We start from the raw sequence: 26,224 nt of genomic DNA on the forward strand, positions 1-26,224 counted from the left end.
AAATATCCTGTTAATGGGCATAATCAAAATGTAGCCATACATCATAGATTCAATTACTCTTGGTAGCATTTGGGGTAAATAAACTTGTTTTAAAGGATCTAAATAGGGAGTAATACAAAAGTGAGAATTCCATTCTACTGGATAGATTTAACATTGTTTACAAATTCCATTGACATGACAAAAAGAACAGGAGTACTTGTGGCACCTTAGAGACTAACAAATTTATTTGAGCATAAGCTTTCGTGGGCTACAGCCCACTTCATCGGATGAATGTAGTGGAAAATACAGTAGGAAGATATATATATTTTCCACTACACTAGATATATGTATATATACAGAGAACATGAAACAATGGGTGTTACCATACACACTGTAAGGGGAGTGATCAGTTAAAGCGAGCTATTATCAGCAGGAGAGAAAAAGAACTATTTGTAGTGGGTAATGAAAGTGGCCCATTTCCAGCAATTGACAAGAAGATGTAAGGAATTGGCAGGGGTGAGAGTGGGGCGGGGGAGAATAAGCATGGGGAAATAGTTTTATTTTGCGTAATGGCCCATCCACTCCCAGTCTTTATTCAAGCCTAGTTTGATGGTTTCCAATTTGCAATTCAGCAGTTTCTCATTGTAGTCTGTTTTGAATTTTTTCAGTTGGAGTACTGCGACATTTAGGTCTGTAATTGAGTGACCAAGGAGATTGAAGTGTTCTCTGACTGGTTTTTGAATGTTATAATTCTTGACATCTGATTTGTGTCTATTTATTCTTTTACGTAGAGACTGTCCGGTTTGGCCAATGTACGTGGCAGAGGGGCATTGCTGGCACATGATGGCATATATCACATTGGTAGATGTGGCAGTGAACGAGCCTCTGATGGTTGGCTGATGCGTAGGCCGATATGGTGTCCACTGAATAGATATGTGGACGGAGTTGGCAACGGGCTTTGTTGCAAGGATAGGTCCTGGGTTATGTTGGGTGTGGTTGCTGTGAGTATTTGCTCAAATTGAACAGCTCTCCAACACCACTCTGCAAACCATACTTCTGATCCCACTGAGGGTTACAAAAGAAACTACATGTCCACTCAGGAACTCCTGAAAAAACACAAGAACAAATCTGCACAGACACGCACCCCAGAACCGAGCAGAGTATTTTATTTGCTACCAAGACCATAAACTGGAATCCTGGATGCCCCATCATCTCAGCTTGGCACCTGACAGCAGGATGTCTGCCTAGCTGACCCCTCCTCAGGCCCTACGCTACCAGCACTCCAGCTGTCTTCGAGACACCACTGACTTCCGCGGAAACTACAATCCATTAGTGATCTACCTGAAACACCACTGGCCACTGTGGATGTAGAAGCCCTCTACACAACATCCAACAAAGAGGACTACAAGCCATCAGAAGTATCCCTGATATGTCACGGAAACCTGGTGCTAAATTTGTAATTTCCTCATCCATAATATTCACATTTGGGACAATGTGTACCTTCAAATCAGCCAGCACTGATGGGTATCGCGGGCCCACAGCAATGCCAACATTTAATGGCTGACTTAGAACAACGCTTCCTCAGCTCGTCCCCCAACACCCCACTCTACTTGTGCTACATTGATGACATTCCATCATCTGGACCCATGGAAATAATCCCTTGAGGATTCCATCATGATTGTACAATTCCACCCACCATCACCTCAGCCTGGACAGTCCACACAAAAAGATCCACTCCTGGACTACGAACAAAAATGTGCACCATAAACAACCACCACTATACCAGAACCTATGACCGCTATACTTACCTACAGCCTCCAGCTTTCACATACCCACACCACACATCCAGTGTCTAGCCCGCTCTACGATACAACCATTGTGCCCGCAGCCCTCAGAGAAAACACCTAAAGACTCTATCAAGCATTCTTACAACTACAATACCCACCTGCTGAAATGAGAAACAGATGACATAGCCAGAAGAGTACCCAGAAGCATCACTACAGGACTGCCAACAAGAAAGCAATAGAACGCCACTAGCCATCACCTCCAGCCCCAACTAAAACCCTCCCGCGCATCATCGAGGATCTACAACCTATCCGAGGACGATCCATCAGTTCTCAGATATTGGAGATAAGCCTGTCCTTGCTTACCACACCCAAACTGAGACAAACGCACACCACACAACAAAACACTAACCCAGACCTGTCCTTGCAACAAAGCCCATGCCCAACTCTGTCCACATATCTATTCAGGATAACACAGGGGCTCATCACCTGCACATCTACCGATGTGAAATATCCATCATGTGCACAAGCCCCTCTGCATGTACATTGGCCAAACCAGACAGTCTCTACGTAAAAATAATACACAAATCAGATCAAGAATAAACATCAAAAACAGTCAGAGAACACCGTCTCTCTGCTGCTGATTATAGACCAAAAGTCGCATATTACAATAAAAAACCTTCAAAACAGACTCCAGCGAGAGACTGCTGATGGAATTATTGCAAATGGGAACACATCAAACAGGCTGAAAAAGAGGGAGTGGATAGACCATCACAAAGTAAATATTTCCCCATGCTTATCCCTCCCCGCCCCAGTTCTTACATCTCTTGTCAATGTGGAAAGTCTACGTTCATTACCATACAAAAGTTTTTTCTCTCCTGCGGATAATAGCTCATTTAACTGATCACTCCCTTACAGTGTGAGGTAACATTGTTCATGTTCTCTGTAATTACATATATAGAGTGTAGGTGGAAAATATATATATATATATCTTTCTACTGTATTTTCCACTACATTCATCCGATGAAGTGGGCTGTAACCCACGAAAGCTTATGCTCAAATAAATTTGTTAGTCTCTAAGGTGCCACAAGTACTCCTGTTCTTTTTGCAGATACAGACTAACACGGCTGCTACTCTGAAAAGTGACATAACAGATTAGCAGCTTCAACTTTCTTGCAATTTCATTTTGGGGAAATGGGTTTTTTTATACGATAGCATTCATTGCTTGGAGAAAATGCACCCAGTACTGACCAAGATACTACCACTGCTACTACGTCGAGTGTTACCAATTAAGAGTACACTGCTGAATATCTTCATTGTTCAGAACTGGTAGTGGTGATCTGCAGAAAGATTTCAAATTACTAAGGAACTGAATTTTAAAGCAATTTTAAAGTTGAAAATGCAAGTGCATACCAAGGTGAATGCCGGTGCACACCCATAAGTCTGCTTTCACTTTTTGAAAATTTGACTCTAAGGATCTGACTCAAACTGGCAAAAAAACAATAACCAGAGTAAACACTATGATTTCTATCTTTAACTTCTCAATTCTGCTACTGCACCCAATATGTTAGGAAAAGGCATTCACTGTTCACGTTTACTAATGTGTTCAACTTGAATACAGTAAGTTACGCTAACACTGGAGTTTCATACTCAATTTGCTAGCCTTTGTAGAGTTAAAGGAGGCCTTTAATCTTCACTTAGCATTCCCGTAATATATGTATACTTTTGAATGAGTTGAGTCATTATCTATCAAATGTTGCTCACAAGGGAAGCTTCTTCAACTCAGGATATAGAAACTAAAACATGGTTTCCTGTCTGTGTGTCAAAAGAAGTCACTTTAATTATTTACATTTCTGTTACCATTTCCTACCTTTGTTTTAAATATGTTTGAAACTATTTTCTAACTGAATTAAGTATGGTTCTAAAGATACACTTTGAACAGAGTTATACAACAGCCAACTTTCAATTTTTAAATATGACCAACATAAGTTCTTCACTGAACTTGTTGCTAGATATTTAAGGCAAAATTCTGCTATCAGAGACAGCCTGTGGAACTGTTGTGCATATTTTCCATTCTGCCTCCTTGCAGATCTACTTTTGATGTCGGTGGCTAAACTTTGCTTGCGTAGGAACTGCAGAATATGCAGCAGAGATTGTACATTGTGGATTCTAAACAATTTTGCCTTTGATTAGAAACAGGAAAAAAAGAAGTGCCTCCCCCCCCCCCCGCCCCCTCCTTACTACATGTTAGACTCCATTCTTGGGAGATGTTACTGAACTTAAAATGACTATTTAGGAATAGACTATTTTTCCAAAGTACTCTTTTATTATTTATTTAAAAAAATCCATCTTTTTTCTTCAGCATATTGAAGACCAAATCTTGCACTGAGGTGAAATCAATTGTATTCAAATGCGATATATCTAGCTATAGAATTTAGCCAAAACCTGTTACCACTGAAATCAATGGCTAAACACTTAAATGAAGAGGCTTTGGTCCTACAAGATTCTACTTGCCATCAACATTCCTTAAATTAATTTGTGAATCTACAATACTCGTGCCATATTATTCCACATCAGTATTTCAAACATGTCTAAGAACTCAAATCCAGCTCTGAGCTATATAGTTACAGGAAAGGGTGCGTGTGAGAGATTGAGTGAGAGATGTCTATTACTCCTGTGCAAATATTGGAGCAGGATCTCTTTATAGCAGTGTAAATGACAGTGTATATTTATGCACAACAGTATTGCCGTCAAACCAGCCATTCTTTCAAATAACTGAAGATTTCAATGATCTGTCCAGTAGCCATTTCACTTTTTCATTTCACAAAGGCCCACATCTTCCCTTCAGTGTACAGCTAGAATATCAGACTCTATGCTGGAGAAGAAAGCAGATGGAATCTCCCTCCAACCCTTTCTGACCTACACTTATCACTTCTGCAGCTCAGATGTTCCATTTAACCTCTGTGTCCTTAGGGAACGGCCCACAAAGGGATAAGTACAGGAAGAGCCATGTAACAGTGGATCCCTGGGAACACTTTGATCCATCTTTTGTGTGTTAGCACACAAGGAGCCACCACTGTACTGAGCTCTGTGCTGGCATATGGGAGAGGCAAGCACACACGTTGGTGACACCTTGCCCCCAAATCCTACCCATCACAGCACAGCAGAACCAGTTCCGCTGCAAGGGGCCCTCCCTTCTTCCCCTCTCCCATCCCTGTAGGGGAAAGGATAGGATTTGCCCCCAAAACAGCTGACATATATTAGGCATTTAGTTAAATGTCAGATAATAAGGAGTAAGTAATTGATTACAGGCCTAAATTACACTACATTCTGCCCTCACAACTTGCACAACCCCAAAGCCAATGGAGATGTATGAAATGAGGGTGGGGTAAATTAGTACAGAATTTGCCTGAGTCACTAAATTAAACCACCAAAGGAATAAGTGTTGCATTTTAGATACTGCCATAAAGACTCTCTGTTACCCAGTAATTGCAAAAGCTGGGTGGGTTTTTATCAATATGTACCTACGTATTGATGTAGGCAGGTGTGAATGACTTCCCCCTGCAAATACATGTCAACTTCACCTTGTTTCTCTTGCAGATTCAAGAAGCCACTGTCACTGCTGCCTATACTCCTCTGGAGCTTGTACCATGGAAGGGGTGATTTAAAATCCTATGGGGTCTTTATAGGAGTCATGTCACTGGTACTGCTCAGGGAATGTACTAAGCACTGCATCCTTTGGTGGCTTCCAGTGGGCTTTCTTCCTTGGAGGCTGTCTGCCAGTGTTATACTTAAGAAACCAACATAGACTTCAGGCTAAATTTAATTAATTATCTGCTACAGTGCAGTAGCTTTTAGAAGCATTTACGCTTCCTGGCATTTTGTCCTCAGCATCTACATTTAGTGAATTCTTGACCCACAGTGGAAGATTCTTGTTAAACAGCCTTAATCCTACTTTTTCTATTTTAAGTTTTTATATAGCATCTATCACCATGGTATCTAAGTGTGCTTGAAATGAGAGCACAAAAGTCCAGTGCAAAAGGTGTTCTTCTCTCTTTCTCTCTTCATGGGACAGGTGTGTTGAAGATACAGTCTTCTCAAGATTTACATCATTTCAGTCAACCACTTCTGAAGGTGTATCTCAAACAGGTTACGAGAAAGCATTACTCTCCATATCTTTGATAGCTGTATGATATATTGTTTAATCTATTTCACTGTGCACACAGCGAGTACTATATATTATTATAGAATGGTAATGTAAAATTGGGCCTATTACTCTGAGCCTGATTCACCACTGCACCACTCCATTTTACCCCAGTCTAACTCTTGATTTCAATGGAGTTACACTTGAATGAAACTGGAGTACCATGGTTGTAAATCAGCAGCAGGGTGCAATGTGTACCTTTCATTTGAAAGGCCGCTAATGGCATCGGATCGCATTTTGATGTTTAAAAGTAAGGACTCTCGCTACTCAGTAGTACTGAATGCCACTAAGTAAAAATAATGCCACTTGATTATTCCAGGCAGATATTGGGATGGAGTTCATTTTGTTTTATGCCTGGGAGATTTCTTGAGGGATATTTATAGTGTCTTGTGGGTGTGTTTTATCCTGTAGATTCTAGTGGAGGTTATGATTTAGCTGTTCTGTTTTAGGGAGGGAAGAACCTTTTAACTGTCTCTGATGTATTTGATACAAATGCATTTGGTTTCAGGTTCCTTTTATTCATAACTAGATATTACTGATGTTTCCATATTATTTAATATTTATTGCACCACTTTCAAGTCAAACTTTTGGCATCTCTAGTTTTCTATATATTGCATTTAGTGACCCTGATATGTCATCTGCAAAAATAACAGCACAACAAATATGCACTGTTTCATTCAGTGTCTCTGCTTGAACAAGAAACACAACTTATTCCTGGATTAATTCTATTACCGGGATGCCCAGAAAGAACTGTTGACCTTGACCTTTTACAATTGTTCAGTTTACGTAGTATGTCATCAGTGTGTAAAGTCTATTGCACAATTATATTTCAGAATTATGTCTCTTAAGAAGATATCTCAAAGGTCACCAGGCACTTCTCAAAAGATTTTTCAGTGACAAGTTGTTTACAAGATAAAAATACCAAAGCCATAAATGAATAATGAACAGAGATAGAATTGGATTCATAATAATTTTGTAAAAAAAAAAAAAAAGGATGTGTGTGTGAAGATGACTTTTTTTGTATTTAAAAAGGAAAAAACCATGAGATGAAAAACTAAAGTGATATACAGACATGTAGTGCAGCAAGTTGAGAATTCTGTTCCTGAATCGAAGATAATCTTCTCTTCTGCGGCAATCTCTCCTATCCCTGTGATTCTTTTCTCTTTCTTAGGTGCTTTGTCCTTGCCATGAAGGATTCGCCACCTCCCTTAACTTTATGAAGAATCCTCAGGTGTCCTACAAGGGTTAAATCCTTTCTCCCTCTCTTTGGGTCTATATTGCATCACTCCCCATTACATTCAGCCCTGCTCATCTGAAATTCGGAGGTTGTGACAGGGGACACTCACCTCCTGAGTGCCTCCTGGCAGCTGGGTGTGGTATTGCAACCTTTTCCCCCACTCCTGTACTCCCCCTATAGGTTGCTGACCTCACTAGGCAGGTCTTCAGTGGCTCAGCCAGCCAGCCAAGTCACAGCTTTTCTAGGAAGGCCTGGAGGACCCACTTTCATTTCTTCTTTCCTGGGGCAGGGTGTGGTAGGACCATGGGGCCTCCAGTAGGGGGCCATGAAGGGCCCACCCTAGCACAGTATGTCCCAACCTTTTTGATGCCAGGAACTGGCTTGCTGCCTTCCTAAACTGTGTCAGGGAAATCTCAGGGACTGATGCTGGTCCACGGACTGGTCATTGAGAAACACTGCCTAGCGCACCCTGTCACAGAGCCCCACAAAGCTGTTTGTTAATTTCTTGGGGGATGGAGGTTGTTGAGTGGAGATTTAAACACCTTATGATTAAGTGACTTTTTCCAGGTAAATTTCTTCAGTGCAGACAAGATCTAGAATTTGAAGTTTAAATATTATTGTGGTGAATAGGTTTAAGGATAGCAGACTTCATACTTTATTGAGGTGAAAAAGAGAAAATGCTTTTCATGCATCATCAGGACATTAGGAAAGGTACTGCACTTACACAAAGGTATTGGACTTCAGTAGTGTGGTACAGTGAACACCGAGGGCCTTATCTAGGCCTCACTGGTATCAGTGGATTCATTGATTTCAGTGGAGCTGGACCATGGCTTGAGAACATAATTTGAAGACAGTTATGTTGCACAGGTATAGCTGAGGGCTTAATTTGACCTGCAGCATCTTACTACTAGATGATGCCTGAGAAGGGAAGATACTCAGTTTGAATTTGCAGGGCTGGCAGTTAATCTCTCTACGGGGAGATGGAGAAAACTTGCTATGGAATCTGTGAGATGCAATATACAGTGAACTCCACAATACCACTTTCAGATCACTTGTCAGACTAGAACTGTGCTTTAAATTTAACAGGATTGACCAGTTCTGTGAGAAGTTGCTGACAACTTTTCCAGTGTGATGTTACATATTCTGTTCGACTCCAATTTAGTCCTTTGATGGCGTTAGAATCTACTATCTAAGCTAGTACATTAATGTTCATTTGTCTAATCAGTACTATACAGTAGGATCCAATAAATCTTAATTTAATTTAAAATCAGAAGGTGATGTTTTGAACATGAAATTGCCATAGAATATTGATGTTTAAAGGAGCAGTGGACTTCAGCCAAAAAATAAGTACTATCAAGTAGTTAGTCATTTATTTCGTTGAACAGAAGTGGTGGGCTTGTTTGAAGGCATTTTAATTATCGGTAATTGGTTTGTTTGACTAGTGAAAAGGCTACTTAAAGCAATACTAGCCTTCAGTGTAAGGTAAATGTAGTAGGGTGAAAAGGTACAGCTCAGTGGTCTGAGTTTAAAGCCATGAAGGTGAGCTGCCTAATGGCAATAAGTATATGTGCTGAAATGTTTGCAAGATCAGGCCCTAAGACAAACCATTTCAGCATGATGGCCAAGCACATTATTTCAAAAATATCAAGGGGCCATAATAAACAGTTTAGTGGCTGACTGCCTACCCTGACTTGCTCACCGGCAGCGTTAGGGAAGCAGAAACCGTATGAAAGTTTCTTACTAGGTTTTAACCCAGCATTCAGAAGTCCCCAGTGGGTATAGATTTTGCACAGCCACCTCCTTACACTTTCCTCTGTGCAGCCCTGGCAAAAGCACAGCACCTACACAAAGGTATGGGACTTCAGTGATGTTTATACAGTGAGCACTGTGGGCCTGATCCAGTCCCCACTGGCATCAGTGGAACGACTCATTGATTTCAGTGGAGCTGGATCAGGGCACGTAGGGAACTCTGGGTATTCTCAGCTGCAAGTGGGTCTTGAGGCAGAGTTGCCAGCTGGAATAAATTAGAATAGCCCTGAGACTGTTCCAAGCTGAAGCAGTGTTTGGGCAGAGAAGCAGGGTGCTTTAACTGGTTGGTGGTTCTCAGGCGCTCTTCTTCTACCCTGACTTTCCAGGGTTGCCCTGTGTGGAGAGGGGAGCCATCTTTGCTAGGTGCTCCTCCAAGTACAGGTACAGCCAGTTGAGCTACTGTTCTGCTCTCCTTGGGACATCCACAGTTTGGCAGGGATGCAGCAAATGGAGCAGCCAGAGCTATCGTTTCTTCCTTTTCCCATGCAGCAGAAGACCAGCTGAGGAGCAGCTGAACAGCTGCAGCCGGGAAGGGGAAGCAGCTGTTGGGAATGCTCCTCCTGGGGCTGCTGAGGAAGCAGTGGAAGCCAGGGATGGATGGGAGAGGTGCTATCACCTACCTCCTCCCCACAGCAGTGGCCTGATTCAAAGACTTCAGTTTTAAAAAATATAAAGGGAAGGCTCATTTTCAGTTCTCGTAATCAATAATTTTCTTCTTCATACAGTCACTGTCAATGGAGTTATGGTGGCCACTGTGGCTCTAAAATGTTCTTTTATGGAATTTTATATATTTAACTCTATGTTTAAAATATTATTGAATGAGTCTTGCATTGAACATTGGATTTTCTCCCCTCTCCGTACTGAGTGGCTTGGTTTGAAAATTATTATTATTGATAGCAGTAGTAACATTTATTATTGATATTACTGTAGGGCCTAGAGGCCTCAATGGTAATCAGGGTCCTATTGTAGTATGTATTGTACATATTCATAGTAAGAGACAATTCCTCTCCCCAAAAGTGTATAATCTAAATAGATGGGAGAGGGAGGGAGAAAGAAAGCGTTACCTCCGTTTTACAGAAGGGAAACAGAAGAACTTAATCCTTTAGTGACTTACCCAAAGAGATACAGTGTGTGTCTGGGAGAACCTGGACTTGAACTCAGATCTCTTAATCCCGATATAGTCCATTAACTGCAAAAACCATCCTTCAAGTCTTAGTCTCAAGGTATTCCTTGTTAATAAGGTACTGGGCTTTCTTTTTTGTGCCATTAAGGGTATGAAAAATTAGTTTAAAGCTTTCAGTAGCTATGCAATGATTTTATTGTTGTACAATTTATTTTGCAAATCAACTTTAAAAAGAGAGGAGAATGTACTGATTCTTTCAGCCAGTCAGTTGTTAAAAATCAGCTTGAACTTATTTTTTTTCCCCCAAACAGCAGCATTTAGTGTGGTATAGTTTATATCTAAACAATATTTTCAAGAATAAAAATTGAGGAGCATCTTGTTTGTATGCACATGTACGTGTGTGTGTGTGAGTGTATATACACACACACACACACACACACACACGTGCTCATATAGGATATTTCTCCATTTTTATTTTTAAAAAAAATGTAGTGTGTTACTGTTTTTTCATAGAATAATTAACAAGTTTTCTAATTACTGTACTCCCCATTGATATAGATTCTGCTTGTTAGAAAGAATGTAGATATTGCTGCTTGATATGCATCTTTACTTAACTTAGGATGTATTGCTCCAGCACTGGTATTTCGAGCTGTAACAGGGAAACTTAATTCTGTAGTTTGTGTCTGTGACTAAAGGATAAACAACTTTTATTCTGTTTTCAGCTCCAATATTAGATGTAGTTCAGCACAGCCTGAAGATAATTTTAAATGTCTGCTCAATTCTGCCTGTGGAGCAGTTTGCTTCACAAACTTATTGCAAATATTGTGGCCCACATTTATTCAAGCTGTACTTTAGTCAGGATTGCTGAATTTATTTCTATTTTATATGAACAAGAAGTCTTCTCATTTCTGAGAAGGGAAGATTCTCATCACAGTATTGATGTAAAAACAAGTTTTAAACAGGAAGTGAATTAAAAAGTGCTTGGTACTGCTTCTTGTTCTGGGGTGCAGGCATTTTAGATCAAGATTTTCCCAAGAGAATGAATAGATTCTCATTAGCTCGGATACTGCAGTCCTCAGTAGAATCTGTGCTGATCAGCTGAATAGGCTGAGAAGGACTATTGTACTGTGGACAATTTTAATCATTACTAATAAAGCAATTATTAATTTAATCTCTGACTAGAAGAGAGTACCTGCTGCGTGGTGCAACTGTCATTGCTATGCAAGGCTATGGGGTGTGACTGCAGAAACCAAATGCTTTCATTCTGGAAGACAGAGCTCTAGATTGTGGCAGGGGAGTATCAGATAGTGGCATGTTGCAGCTTAGAACAGGCTCTGATTTCTGTTATGAAATACTCAAATACAGATATTATTGTTGTTAAATACAAGGTCTTGTAAAGAACAACACACCTGATCAACAACCTTGAGATCCCTGAGAGGAGTGTGTGAACCTGCTCATATTGATGCCAATGGAGTATGACAGTTTACACAAGCTGAGTATCTGCCTCACCCACCTCCCCAAGTTGAAATAATGAACCAAATTTCTAATGTGATTGAGGTCTAGTTCAGGAGCAAGTTAATCTTTTTGCATACCCAAGAAATGGCAGTTTAATGCTAGTTACATTTTACCACTTACTCCCATTTACATCCATTTTCTGACTAATTTACATCCAGTATGTAACTTACAGCATGATTAAATCATCAGTGAGAATTTGAGGCAGACTTTGCACAATGGTAAGTAAAATGAGAGATTAAATTAATTGGGACAAATTGAGAGCTGCTTGAGCGTGGAGCTGCAGGATTTGTACTGGTGGTAGGAGGAAAGAGTGGGATGCTGGCTGGGCAGATATGTACAAGAGCAGAAGCTGGTGTGAGAACATTTATACCAAGAGTAATGATGCAGGGATGCAGCAAAGGGTGTGGCTTCTTGGAAATGTTGAATGGTTGGGACACAGCCAGGTAGGTCACATTCAGAGCTAGTACAGGAAGACAGCTAATATGCAAAAGGTGCTGAAACTTAGGTTTGGCTATTTTTACAGGAGTCTAATAAGATGCAAAGATCTCATTCATAGCAGACATCTAACACCACTGGTACTGAATCAATCATCTATTGTTACAAAACCCGTGGGGCATTTTTTAAATGGCAAGTGAGCAAGTGCTGTTGGGGTAGCATAGTACTCTTATTAAAATTAAAAATGGTGTTCTCTACGTAAAACATAACATCCTTGCCAAATGTTTCTGTTGCATTAAAGGTGCCTGTCATACATTTCCTGACATGCTGCTGTTTGCAGCATCGAACACCACAGAACACCATCTCATGCTGATATTTTGCTGGTAATTTTGGAATACACACTACCTCTGTGTCATTTAGACAGCAGATTGCGTTTTAAGTCTGGTTTTGTATACTGCTGTGTCATCGTACATTGCCTCTGGTGAAAACTTGTGTTTCTCCTGAATTCCAGTATCTACTTACAATACTTAGATGAAAAGAATGAGGAGTACTTGTGGGACCTTAGAGACTAACAAATTTATTTGGGCATAAGCTTTTGTGGGCTAAAACCCACTTCATCGGATGCATGCAGTGGAAAATACAGTAGGAAGATATATATACACACGCAGAGAATACAAAAAAATGGGTGTTGCCATATCAACTATAACGAGACTAATCAATTAAGGTGGGCTATTATCAGCGGGAGAAAAAAACTTTTGCAGTGGTAATCAGAATGGCCCATTTCCAACAGTTGACAGGAAGATGTGAGTAACACTAAGGGGAAAAAATTAGCATGGGTAAATAGTTTTACTTTGTGTAATGCCCCATCCACTCCCAGTCTTTATTCAAACCTAATTTAATGGTGTCCAGTTTGCAAATTAATTCCAATTCAGCAGTTTCTCACTGGAGTCTGTTTTGAATTTATTTTGTTGGAGTATTGCGACTTTTAGGTCTGTAATTGAGTGACCAAGGAGGTTGAAGTGATCTCCGACTGGTTTTTGAATGTTACAGTTCTTGGCGTCTGATTTGTGTCCATTTATTCTTTTACGTAGAGACTGTCTGGTTTGGCCAATGTACATGGCAGAGGGGCATTGCTGGCACATGATGGCATATATCACATTGGTAGATGTGCAGGTGAACAAGCCTCTGATGGTGTGGCTGATGCGATTAGGCCCTATGATGGTGTCCCTTGAATAGATATGTGGACAGAGTTGGCAACAGGCTTTGTTGCAAGGATAGGTTCCTGGGTTAGTGTTTTTGGTGTGTGGTGTATGGTTGCTGATGAGTATTTGCTAGTATTTGCCAGTCCTCGCTTACAGACTGCCCCCCAACCTGAGGCAAATATTCACCAGCAAGCCCAAGAGTCTTCTGAGTATATGTTCAGAATGTACAGGTTTCTTTTGAGAAACAACTTTTCAGTCATAGAAGTGTTTTATTCAGCAACTCACATGAGGAAAATCCTTTTATTATGAGAAATCATAACTTCTGTTTTCTTTATAAAAATAAACAATCGCGCTCCAACTCATTATAAAGAAGCAAAATCCAGTTGTATAGTTGAGGACCTTGTTTTGAGTCTACTTTATTTAAATATAGTCATCTACCACAGAGAATCTCTATGAATTCTAAAATAGCTAAATGCGTCATATACTTGGCCTAGATGCACCTTTTTATACTTGCAAAACAGGGAACTAGGATGTTAAACTGACTTCACACTGCAATCATATTCTTGCTTTACATATTCATAATGGCCAAATTCTGCCCTCACTTGCACTCATGCATGCTACGGAAGGCATAGCATTACCTTATAACTACAAATACATAGGCACAACTGATGATAGAGTTCAATCCTCTGAGTCAAATTTTGGATATACTTTGATTCAGAAGTACAATGTTATATCATGCAGGTGCAGAAACATTGTTCAGGCATCTCCCTTTATTATAAGAAAACAATCTAAATGAACAAATAAAGTCATTTCTATCTTGAATTCTATAGGTGATGAGCACCTTCAATTATCATTGAGTCAGTGGGATTTGAAGGTTCTCAAGACCTTGCAGGATTTGTCCCTAATGACTTTGAAATACATTGTGTCATTGCTGATACAGATGAGAGTTGATCTGAAGCATTTTCTCAAGATGACATGAGTTAATTTTCAATGTGAAATTTTAGGCATGTGACTCCCATTAAACTGGTTAACATTTTGGGTAGCGCTTTGACAATGAGCTCTCTATAGCAAGTGACTAAAACAAGAATGAATGGTGTTACAGTTCCCCCTCTATATTCCAGCAAGGGCACCCAGACTAGGTCCCAGCTTCTCAGCTGTCATCTCTCTGAGGCAGAGAGAGTCCCAGATCTCTCTCCCTTCTGACCAGTTGATGAACAGTTCCCTGCCTACACTGTGTTATTTCCCAAAATCCTTCTCTCCTCAGAGATGTGAGACAGGGTAATTGCCAACAGTTATAAGTTAACCACACATCTCTTTCTAAGCAAACACTTTTTTTCCTAAAGTGAAAACATTACAGAGCAATCATATTAAGAACAATAAAATAACCTAAATTCATGCTAATAAGCTTAGCTGAGATCATCCCCTAAATCCAGCAAGGATTCTAGTTGGTTACAGTCCTTCAAATCCCACAGAAGGGTCTTGTGATCATCAGTGTGTAACAGCTTTAGCTCAGCACTAGCTTTCAAGTCTTATGGGGCTCACTAGACCAAAGTCCTTCAACCCTTCCCTAGCACTGGGTCCCCCCTTTGACCAGAGGCCTGTCCGTTTGCTGGGTCAGAAAGCAGGCCCTGGGTCAGTTTTAACTCAGGCTATTTAATCAAAAATCATTTCCTTGATGATCCCTAAAGAATTCAGTTTGAATCTGTATATTCAAGCTTCTTTCCAGGTGGTGGTAGCTCTCTGGAGGTGTTGCAATCTGAGTGTGTTTGCTTAACACCCCCCCCCCCCCCCCCCCCCACACTTTTCTTAGAGCCTGGAGGGCACCCTTCCCCATGGAAATACATACAGTCTCTCTATAGTACATAAGTACTTGCACTTTTAATACAATGAATTTCTAAAATACTTACACTTTATTCAATAAGAATTAACTTCAGTAAGGTTTGTCAAGGATATTGTCATCTGTCACAGATAGTTGTAAAAAAAGTATGAGAATACTGGTTCCTTTCAGCTACGCTTTCAGAAAACATTAGACAAGTGTATTCCAAAATTTATTCTGCTCAGTTCAAAAGAAGGCATATTGCTACATTATAATACTGTAAGATCTCTTTAGCAGTAATAAAAGTGCTGTTCAGTAGTAAAAGTTTCTGAAAGAACTATAGACTTTCATAAGGAAAGTTAAATTACTCTTGAGTAAGGAAACTATGGGATAAACTGTTTTTCCAAAAGGAAATGGGGTGTGATTCTGTTCTAACAATTTTCCGATATATTAGTAATTTGATTGCTATGATTGTTTGGAAGAATGTGTGGTCATATTAACATTTTTATGACATATGTTTATACTGACTAGGATCTTATTATTGGGTTTAGGTTTAACAACCGGCTATAGAAATTTTAGTGGTACTATAGGAAGACTTGTAAAATTTTCATTTCCATCTAAGAAAGTATGAAGTATGGCTCAGCTTCAGTGATAGCTGATAATGATCAATCAAATACAAACGTTAACTCCACATCAACTAATAATTAATTTAATTGGCTCTCAACTTGATTGATGCACTCATACAAAATTGTACATAAAAAGAGGAATTCCATTCCATTTTAATAAAATAAAAAGGTAAAGTGTGCAGAAGGATACTGCTAATTTAAGAGTCATGAGAATTCATCACATTTTAATAAAATAAGTTACGAGAGCACTTGCTACAGCTTTTCTCTTCCTAACTGTTACAGGCTAGTTTACAGAAGTAAGTTCAATAAAAAAAATTACAAGACATTCCCATGCAAAAGAAAGTCAAGGGAGGACCTTCTTCTATCAACCTTTAAAAAAAAAAAAAAAAAAAAAAGTTAAGTCATTAACTGTGGAAAGTGTGGGGTGTTGTACCTTTCGTCTCTGAAGACCTAGGTTTGAATCCTTATTAAGCCCCCAGTTCAGCAAGGTACTGCAGCATGTGAGTAATCTCTTTGAGATCAGTTGTTTTTGCCAAGTACAGTATATTCTGTGATCATTGCAAATTATTGAGTGAACAAACATTTAAGAAAAGTCACTAATTCTTAATAGGTCTCCCAGTCAGTGTGAATTAGTAAATTTCCACTATATTCTGATTACCCTAAATCTTCAGTGCAGGCTTTTAAAAATATTTGTATGTGTGCATCTAGACAATGGTAAATGCGGGGGTGGGTAGGAGAGAGTAAAAGGTTCATAATCTTTGAAAAGCTGTTGGCTAGTTTACACAATCAATTACAGGAATAGGAGGACCTCCTCATTTACCCTTGAATAGTAAAAAGAAAGAATGTGCCCTTGGTGAGAGAGCTGATAAAATGACACATGGCAGACATAACAGAGCCACTGAAAGCAGTGATTTGGATTTTGCTAAAGGTTAATAACTTTTCAGGGAATGTATTGGCTCCTTTGAGTCAGATAAATGGGCACTGTGTCAATTTATGAGTGCATTTCTGGAACAGGGAATATGCTAACACTATTTCAACAGAAACATTTCTAATTGCATTATTTCACCCTGACCATTGTGAATATTTGTTGGCACTACTGCAGTTATTTCAGTCAAATGTTTTTCTAACAGTACATGGGATATTTTGTTAGCTTCTATGGGCATTTGCTCTTTTTTGAGTTGCAATATGTAAATAACTGAAAATACAGTGCCACATCCTCAGAGATGATAAAATGACTTCAGTGGGGCTACGCTGATTTGCACCATCTGATTATCTGCTCCTGATTTTTATTCAGGAACTAACTGGTTATTAGTTAGAAAGAAAACTGGATGTGCATAAGATGTGCTTTCTGCTAATGTGATGTCATTTGTTTATTTCTACTAAAATGATGAAAGTCTTTAATTCATGTGAGGCCTCAGATATGTTTTTCTAATTTATTTTGGCCCTCAGGTTTCTAGTATTAGACTATGAGGTGAAATATGCTACATTTTAATCATTCTGGCTTTAGTTGGAAAATAAATAATGGTAGCAATCATCAGGCTTAATGTTTGGTGACTATGTTAAGTGTAATTACAGCCATTAACTAAAACATGTTTGCCCAATCAAGCAGTAAGGTAGCAATTCATATAGCATTTTTTTGCATCTTCATATCTAATTTCTCATGGCCACCAGGTTTTTATAATTTGTCTTAGAAAGATGTTAATTCTGTAAACAGTATAGTATGAGTAGAACTTTCAAAAGCTCCTAGGTTGCTTAGGAGCTTAAATTCTGTGAAGATCAATGAGACATAGGCTCCTACCTTCCTTAGACACTTCTGAAAATGTTACCTTCTGTTCTTTCTGTCTGTCCATCCACTGAGGCTTTTATACAATCCTCTCACCGTTAGATGCTCAGTGTTGTCTCTGACACTTATACACTGAAAGTTCAACAGTTCTCCACAAACTTCATAGTTTATGCAGAAAAGCAAAGAAAAGATTTTTAAAAAGTAAATAAAATATTGCTCTTTTGAAAACATTTTTGCAGTCAGATGGATATGATCATTTGAACACACACTGAGTAAACTGACAATTCGGTAAACAGATCATCTTGCAAATCTTTTGTCACAGTAGGGCCTTGTTGCCTTTCCTTCCGGTAGATTTGTACCATTGTTAGTTATTTTACTATTTAGACATTGACAGCATTTTGCCATTTGGTGCTTAGTAATTTTTGTCGTTACTGCATTTAATTCATTCACAAAATCCGTATTTTTATCTGTATTTTTGTAAAATACATCTGATCACTTTAGAATAAATTCCCTGTAGCAGTGTTTTATGTTAGTGAAAATACTTTTACTTTTTAAATCTGAAACAGAAGGATGACAAAGTGAATGAGAAGGGAAAATCTAGAAAGACTGTACTTTGTAGAACGAGCCAATACATGTGATATATACAGCAGTATAATGCCAAGTTTATGGTAGGCTTAAAAGCAAAATATACAAAATTCTTGTCATTTTATATTCTTATTAAAAGCTTATTGTTTCAGCATAATTACTGTGCAGAACGGAACTCCATCCCCTTTGCTAGCATTTTTGACACTTTAAATTATACGTTATTGCTGATTTTTTTTTTTTTAAAGGAAACAGCACAGTAGGAAACATCTAAAGTCAGACAGAACATGCCAATTTTTAAACTGTACTGTAAGTAAGCAGATTTGGCGCTTCTTGTTGTTACATTATGCTGGAGGTGAAACTCTCTAATAGCCCAAAATATAAGTTAAAGCATGTTCTCATAATTTAAATTATTTTTTTTAATTGCTGTTTTCTGATGAAAAGCAAAGTTTTGCAATAAAGCTGACAACTGCTGGCTTCTGCATGGGCATCCCTGTGTTCTCCATGAAACATTAAACAGTGTTCATGACACAGTGAAATCTTTCAACAGCTGCATTGCTAATTATTAACTATGGGGGGAGTTCATTTTGCTCTTGACAGCACTGTCTGATTTAAGAATTCAGTGAGACTCTAATATGATTGTGTGGTTTATTCATTATTTAAAGAAAAGAACTGCCTTTCTTAAAATGCAAGCAAACAGGATTATAACAGCTGTTTTAATATAAATAAAGTAATCCCCCAAATGACAAAGTAAAATCTGAAAATATTGCATATTTAAAATAGTTTCCAACATTACTGTAACTGGTGCAGTGATATGGTGAACTGAGGTAGTTTTGTGTGTGTATACAATTTGCGAGAGACTCCAAAACAAACAAAAGGATAATAAGCACTCACCACCTTCTGTACTCTCATTAGGGATTTAGATAAGAAGTGAAAAATGAACATTTGTTGTTGGCAAGTAGTAAGTACACAGTGAAAAACAAATAATGCAACGATGGCTTTCATGCTAGAAAAATCATGCAACTGTCTCCTCTTCACTTTCCAGCCCCTCTCCAATCATTTGTATATTATAATTGCAATTATTTAAAAAAATCTGTCAATAAATACTACTGTTTAATCTCACTGTTCTGAAAGACAGCCTTTTAGTTAGCAGTTACATGACAATGTAGATATATATTTAATACGAAAAATATTGTAAACAAGATACCCTGAGTTTAATCTTCATCCTCATTTTGAATAACAAGTTTTTTTTTAAAAGAAAACCTCAAGATTAAATAATACACCATAATAATGCAGGTGTAGTATATAGTGGAACTGTATAAAATCTATCATTCATTCACAGGAAATTTTATATTCAAAAGCTGGTTTTTTGAGATTGAAGAAAAAAAATTGTAGCCCTGGTTCAGAAGACAACAGTAAAAATAAAAAAATAGTAACCAAGTGACTGAAGTAGTGGATCGTGTGGGTTGTTATAACTGCATACCAGCCCCAGCCCACCGACCCAGTGACTCGTAATGGCCTCTTTCTTACCATTGCCCACATGTCACTGTGGTTCTCACATTATTTGCCAGATGAAGAGGAGGACTGAAGTTGGAGCACTGATGGCAGAGAATTCAGGCTTAGGCAAACAGACAGAAGTACAAATATTTTCTATAAGCCTGCATTGAAGCCATGGCAAAGACAAAAAGATCTTTTTCCTCATCTTCCATAGTAGCTGCCAAAACATGCCCAACAAGCTATTCAGGGTGACAAACCCTTGATCAACCCAGTTTCCCAGTATTCCACAATGGAGCCCAGTTCTACTTTCTGGGGAAAACTAAGATTTCAGAGTACCTAGGTGTCAAGGTTTTTTTCCCCCTTTGAACTTTAGGGTACAAAAAGTGGGGACCTGCATGAACACTTTTAAGCTTAATTACTAGCTTAAATCTGGTACGCTGCCATCAGCCAGAATTTAGTGTCTGGCACACTTTCTGTTCCCCCAAAACCTTCCCTGGGGAACCCAGACCCAGACCGCTTGGGTCTTAAATCAAGGAGAAATTTTAAACCATACGCCCTCTCTTTCCGGCCACATCCCTGTTGAGTTCAGACACCAATGCCCTTAGAGTTTAAAAACAAGGAAAAAATCAATCCAAGCGTTCTAAAAAGAAAGCTTTTAATAAAAGAAAAACTTTTACTATTTTTACTATCTCTGTAAAATCAAGGATGGAAAAAATGAACTTATACAGGGTACTCTCAGATTCATATAGACTAAGAGTGAACCCCCTCAGCCTTAGATATCAAAGTTACATGCAAACAGAAAAGTAAAAATCCTTCCAAGCAAAAAGGCACATATGATACAAGTTAAGAAAACAAACAAAAATAATCCGCCTTGGGACCTGGCTATTACTTACAATTTTGAAAGCACATGAAAGACTGGTTCAGAAAAGATGGGAAAGCCCGGGTGACGTCTGAGTCCTGTTAGCCCCCAAGAGCGCAACAAACACAAAAAAAATAACAACACAAACAGAAGAAATTCCCTCCACCAAGATCTGAAAGTATCTTGTCCCCCTATTGGTCCTCTGGTCAGGTGTCAGCCAGGTTTACTGAGCTTCTTAACCCTTTACAGGTAAAAGAGACATTAACCTTTAACCATCTGTTTATGACACTAGGTTTGGACACTGCATAGAGCCACTGTTAGCTGGAATGCAGAAAGAACGATATTACTATGCCACTTATACTTAATGCCGCATCACTTGTGAGAATGATACTGCCACTATTATTTAGGCGATATTGTCAGTTTTAAGCAATCCTATTGACAGGACCTCTGGATAGAAATTAGATAAATTGTAGAACTATTTTGAAGTGGAAATGAAATACAGTGGATTTATCTTCATAGCTAAGAGTCCAGTACACTAGAGAGTAAATCCTGATTCTATGATGATTCTCAGTAGTAGTAACTGTAGAATTTAATTTTGATCCATTACCAGAAGCACTGATTTTAAACTGTTAATATCAAACTATTTGGAGGAAGTACACTGAATTCTTTTCAATACTCCTGACAAGCTGCAATGGCAAGACATCTTTAAATAAGAAATGCTTTCACTCACTACATGTCGTATATGGATCTTAGCGTTAGAGTTCTTTTCCAATTGGTCATCAATCCTAAAATTTAAAAGAATCATGAGTATAGCTTGATTTCCATTGGATTAGATGTACTTTGACTGCACAGTGCTCGGTATTTAAATTCCTGTACACCAAAATTGAAGTGCAATAAAAAAAAGAAAGCTGATGGACTTTTTTCTGAATCTTGACAATTGATCATCATCTTTGTGGACTGCAATAATTGATTCATATTAAAACTGGATTAAAATAACCCTCAAATTCTCTTCTTCAACCATATTCCAATGAATAATAGGTGATTTCTTTGGTGGCATAATAAAAATCTGGGCCATGCATGGAAAAAAATGAGACTTGAAATCCATGCATTATAGCACATACACAGTTGTGTGCCTTGCATCATTACTACAGTTGCAATAAAGTAATTATTTAGGTCTATAACCTATGGGGTGGTGGTTGCTGTGCAAACAGAATTTGAATATGGACCTCAGGTCTTGGTTTTTCACAGGTTGTCCCTCATTTATCAAACATTTTTTTAGGATGTTGGCCCTTTGTCTTTAATTTAAAAAAAAAATCCTTGTTACATGGATCTCGTATCTTGCATCTTAAAGCTGTCTAAAACTTTTCATATGCTCTTTCACTGTACGCTTCATATTTATTCAACTGCTATTCTTCTCCTTCAACCTTACATGAAAATATCTTTCTTAAGCAGTTTTTTATTCTATTTCTTCTTTGTGAAGACTAAAGCAAATTAACTGTAGAACTAATCTGCCATTCCTCATTCCCATATTCCAGTTTTCCAGCATCATTTTTACTTGACCAATTTTCTCCACTCTTTTTTCTGCTTAATATGACTGAACTGCTGTATATTGAGAATCCTTCAATTTTGTTGAAATATTTTCTGAAGTTAACATTCAGCATTTCTTTTGTTCTCTCTATTATCCATTTAACTAGCTTCTAGATAGTATTTTAGATATACCATGATAAATATTTGTCTTCCAAATTGGTTGTATTTCAAAGCCTTTGATAAACAATAATGTTGTTAGTATTCTTTATTTGAGTATCTGTTGCCATTTCTAGTCTTTCCAGCTCTTTTTATTAAATTTATGTTCCTCTTCTGTGTTACATTCCCAATATAATAAAGAATTCAAATAAAATCCTCTGGGCATTTTTTAGTCTTTCAAAGTCACCCTTTCTAAACTCCAAAATGATTGTGTTAGAGTTGACCCTCTGACATTTTGTGATTGTTTCACATTTGATGTTTTATGCTCACTGGTTTTTAAGTGATGTCTAGTGTCAGCCTTATTTGTAACACAGTACTTGGCTCATTTTCTGAAATTAGGTCCCAAATAATTGTGGGTCATTCAATAAAACAGCAATGGGAAACAAGCATGTACTATGTCTAGGAATATGTCAGCACATTTATTTTTGCATATTATTATTATTATTATCCAATCAGCACCTAATGACTATAATCAAAACTAATATTAATATGCCCTCACCTTCCTTCAACTTGGGCACTATTTAAAAAAAGACATGAAACCTGGACTTAGTGGTCCCTCTTCAAACCACCTGCATCTATACAAAATAGACAAAAACAAAGGATATTAAGTTGTCGTAAAGTAACTGAGGGGATCACCCAAAATCTGATAGACTATCTCAGTACTCCAGTGATCCAAACCAGGTTTCACCTGATGGTGAAAAGTGAAGAACAACCCAGGTGATTTCACTTCACATACGAAATAAGAGGGGGAAAAATCTGCAATATGTAAAGTCTTAATCAACAATCAAATTTTGAAATGTATCTCTTGGCTTGCTTACTGTTTGTGGAGAATGGATATGAACAGTTTTCCATTCTGCTAAACAGAGGCAGAAATGATGTAGCTAATGGTATGAGTAGCATCCAAGGGACCAGGAAACCAAAAAGGAGTGAATTACAGTAATCTTGTCTGGAAGTGATGGGAATTGTATGACTACAGTTGGGTACATGGAGAGGGGGGGACTTTCCAAATAATTCAGAAAGAGAAATAGATACCCTGAGCTCTTGTTGAGAGCAGCCTTGCATGATACCTTAATTTTGCACCTGTCCCATTAGTAGTGGATTCACCCCCTATTAATGGGACAACAAATTATACCTGTGAGTTCCATTACATGTTTCCCTGAGCCATAAACAGGAACATTGTCACTCTGGATTGAGTTTAAACCAGCTGTTGATCGCTTCCACACAGATCTGTGCCATCAAATACCATCCATGATGGTTTGACAGTAAATAATACTGATAGTATTTACACTGTGTGGATGGTAGGTTATTATGTGAGTCATGTATACGATATACACCAGGAGAAGTAGGATGGAACCCTGCAGTGTCATGCATTAAGAGTCTCTTAGTAATGGCATGTAGGTGCCCCTCACCACTTGTTGAGAGCTCTCATTCAGGAACATTTTCATCCACTGAGGAGTGAATCCATCCCCCTCCCATCAGGGCCAACAGCCTGACAGATCTGACATAATCAGCAAGTGAGAAGATTGTCCTTTACATTGACTAATGTTATCTCCATACCACAAGTCTGTCTGCAACTAGACTGTACAGTGTCAAGCAGTTTATAAACATATATAGCCTCACTGATGTACAAGAACATAACCTGATTCACTTTGCTTTTTCTAACTGCTACAACTAACATTCATCTGTAAGCAGGGTGCTGGAACAATTGATATAGTGGTGTGTGTGTGCTGAAAGACATTCTGTAAACCCTGTATATAGTGGAAACAACTTCAAGACCTGGGGTGCTGCCACCTCCCCCATCACCCCTAGTTCTAGTACCTGTGTCTTTCCATCTGTCCAAACTGTGTATACTTTCTCACCCAACAATTCATAGGCTTTTTTTTCCCCAGATCAATATCCTAGATAAACCAATAATTGCTACCTTAATGGTTAAAGAGATAAATGGAAAATATTTATCAATTAGTAAAGCAGATTTTGTTGTGTTCTGGGAAATGGAGAACATTTTTAGGAAGCAAGCCATGGAGGTGGGTGTAAACTCAGTAATAAAATGCATGGGGCCAGATCTTCAGCTATTTTGTATGTCAGACTGTGTTTCTCCACTGACCCTGTGTATGCAAAGACCAGAGAAGAGAATAAAGTTTTTGACATGTGGCTCATGTTATTTAGTTACATTGTGTTAAACAATATGTGAAGAACCAGTTATACAGAAGACCTGGAAAAAGAATGTATTTAGAATTGTAATCTCATAGTTGTCACATAATATAAAAATAATTACCAATTATAATGAAGTAGAAAGCCTCAGATTGCTCTAATATATGCACCTCTTTTGGTTTGAGAGCCCTTTACATTTGGCAGTGTTGTCTACAACAGATGAAGTGGATTTATTTGAAATTCAAGTCTAGTGAACTTCATGAGCAATATATCTGCAAATTGTTGCAGGTTATTATCCCAGGTAATAACTGTGATAATTGCTACGGTTTCTCTTTTTAAAAACAGAGTAGTTAAGAGTGGTATACTGTAGTTAATCATTAACATTTCCAGTAAACAAATTTTTTCATGGAGGTATATAAAATGTGTGTATTTATAAATAGACATGGAGAGTGAGCTAATTAAAATGTGATTTAATTACATTAGCATAACTCGAGTGGGAGTTTAGTAAATACCAAATATTTTAATTAGCTTGCATCTTTTTATTTGGAAGATTAATGATACGCCACTACATGACTGTTTACAGTGTTTAGCAATGTGACAGTTTAGTGCCAAACTAGTATACGTGACCCCTTTAGTAGTAGCTGTTTATTTAACTGTTAGTATTCAAGCTTGGTAGGTTGTTGACAGTGGGGTATTCTGGGATCTCTGGATATTAAAGCATGAACATGAGCTAAAATTAACGAGTCTGCTAGCCCAGGGTTTAGCTGGCTTGTCCAGTCAGTATCGCACTCTGTCCCTGGCTGCTGGTGACTGAGATATTTATACAAGCCTACTACAGCCTTTAGTTCAGGTAGTAAAGGCTCATGATTTTAGATCTTGAAGTCTCAGGGCTGGTCTACACTGAGGTGGGGGGGAAATCAATCTAAGATATGCAACTTCAGCTACGTGAATAGTGTAGCTGAAGTCGAAGTATCTTAGGTCGATTTACCTCTTGTCCTCATGGCACAGGATCGATGTCCGCGGCTCTCCCGGTCGACTCTGCTACCGCCGTTCACGCTGGTGGAGTTCCGGAGTCAACGGGAGCACTTTTGGGGATCGATATATCGCGTCTAGATGAGATGAGATATATCGATCCCTGAGAAATCGATCGCTACCTGCCAATACGACGGGTAGTCTAGATGTACCCTAAGGTTCAATTCCCACTGCCAACAACTTTCCTGGGGGCATCATGTAATGCTTTTGGTAACACAGAGCATCAGCTTTTTGTCTCCCGTGTTTGTCTGTTCTTTGCATCAATGGATAATAATTTTAGTCTTTTACATTCAGTTGCAGTTTTTCCACTGTACATTTTTTTTTATTGCTATTGCAGTTCCTGGAAAATTTGTAAATCACACATTGGATTAAATGTAGGAAAATTAATTGAATCATCCATGTTGAATCATCAGATCTGAACACATCTGAGTCCAGTCTGAGTCACACATGTTTATTGGCATGTTACTTACTTTTTAAAGCCTTGATAAATAAGTTAAAAACGTGATCTGAAATCAAATTATAATTTGTTTTATTTTGCCAAGCCAAGTAAATACTGTTTGAACTCCTTCCCTAGCTGACCAATCAAGTTAATTACTTTAAATATATTTGTGAGCAAAGGAGCTATATGAAAATTGGTAAGAAATTAATTCTGTCATATTTAAATAATTTGTAAAAATGGTATTGAGTCCATAAGTAGTGAAAGTGATATTCTTTTCTAACATCTAGAACTGTACTATAAAAAACATGCAGTTCTCTTGAGAAGGAAATGTGAATACTGCTGACAAGCTGTGGTCTCTACAAAAGACATGTTGACAGTTTGACTGAGTGGCCAATTGATTGATTTCTT

The 26,224-nt window shown here is 38.3% G+C and overlaps 1 protein-coding gene across 1 annotated transcript in view; it reads left to right on the forward strand.

Annotated features, from left to right (window-relative positions):
* CHN2 (chimerin 2) overlaps positions 1-26,224 on the forward strand; it is a 210,837-nt gene that overhangs the window by 49,300 nt on the left and 135,313 nt on the right. The gene's annotated exons all lie outside the window — the stretch shown is intronic.

The sequence above is a fragment of the Chelonoidis abingdonii genome, chromosome 2 (genome assembly GCF_003597395.2).
Source record: "Chelonoidis abingdonii isolate Lonesome George chromosome 2, CheloAbing_2.0, whole genome shotgun sequence".
NCBI lineage: Eukaryota > Metazoa > Chordata > Testudines > Testudinidae > Chelonoidis > Chelonoidis abingdonii.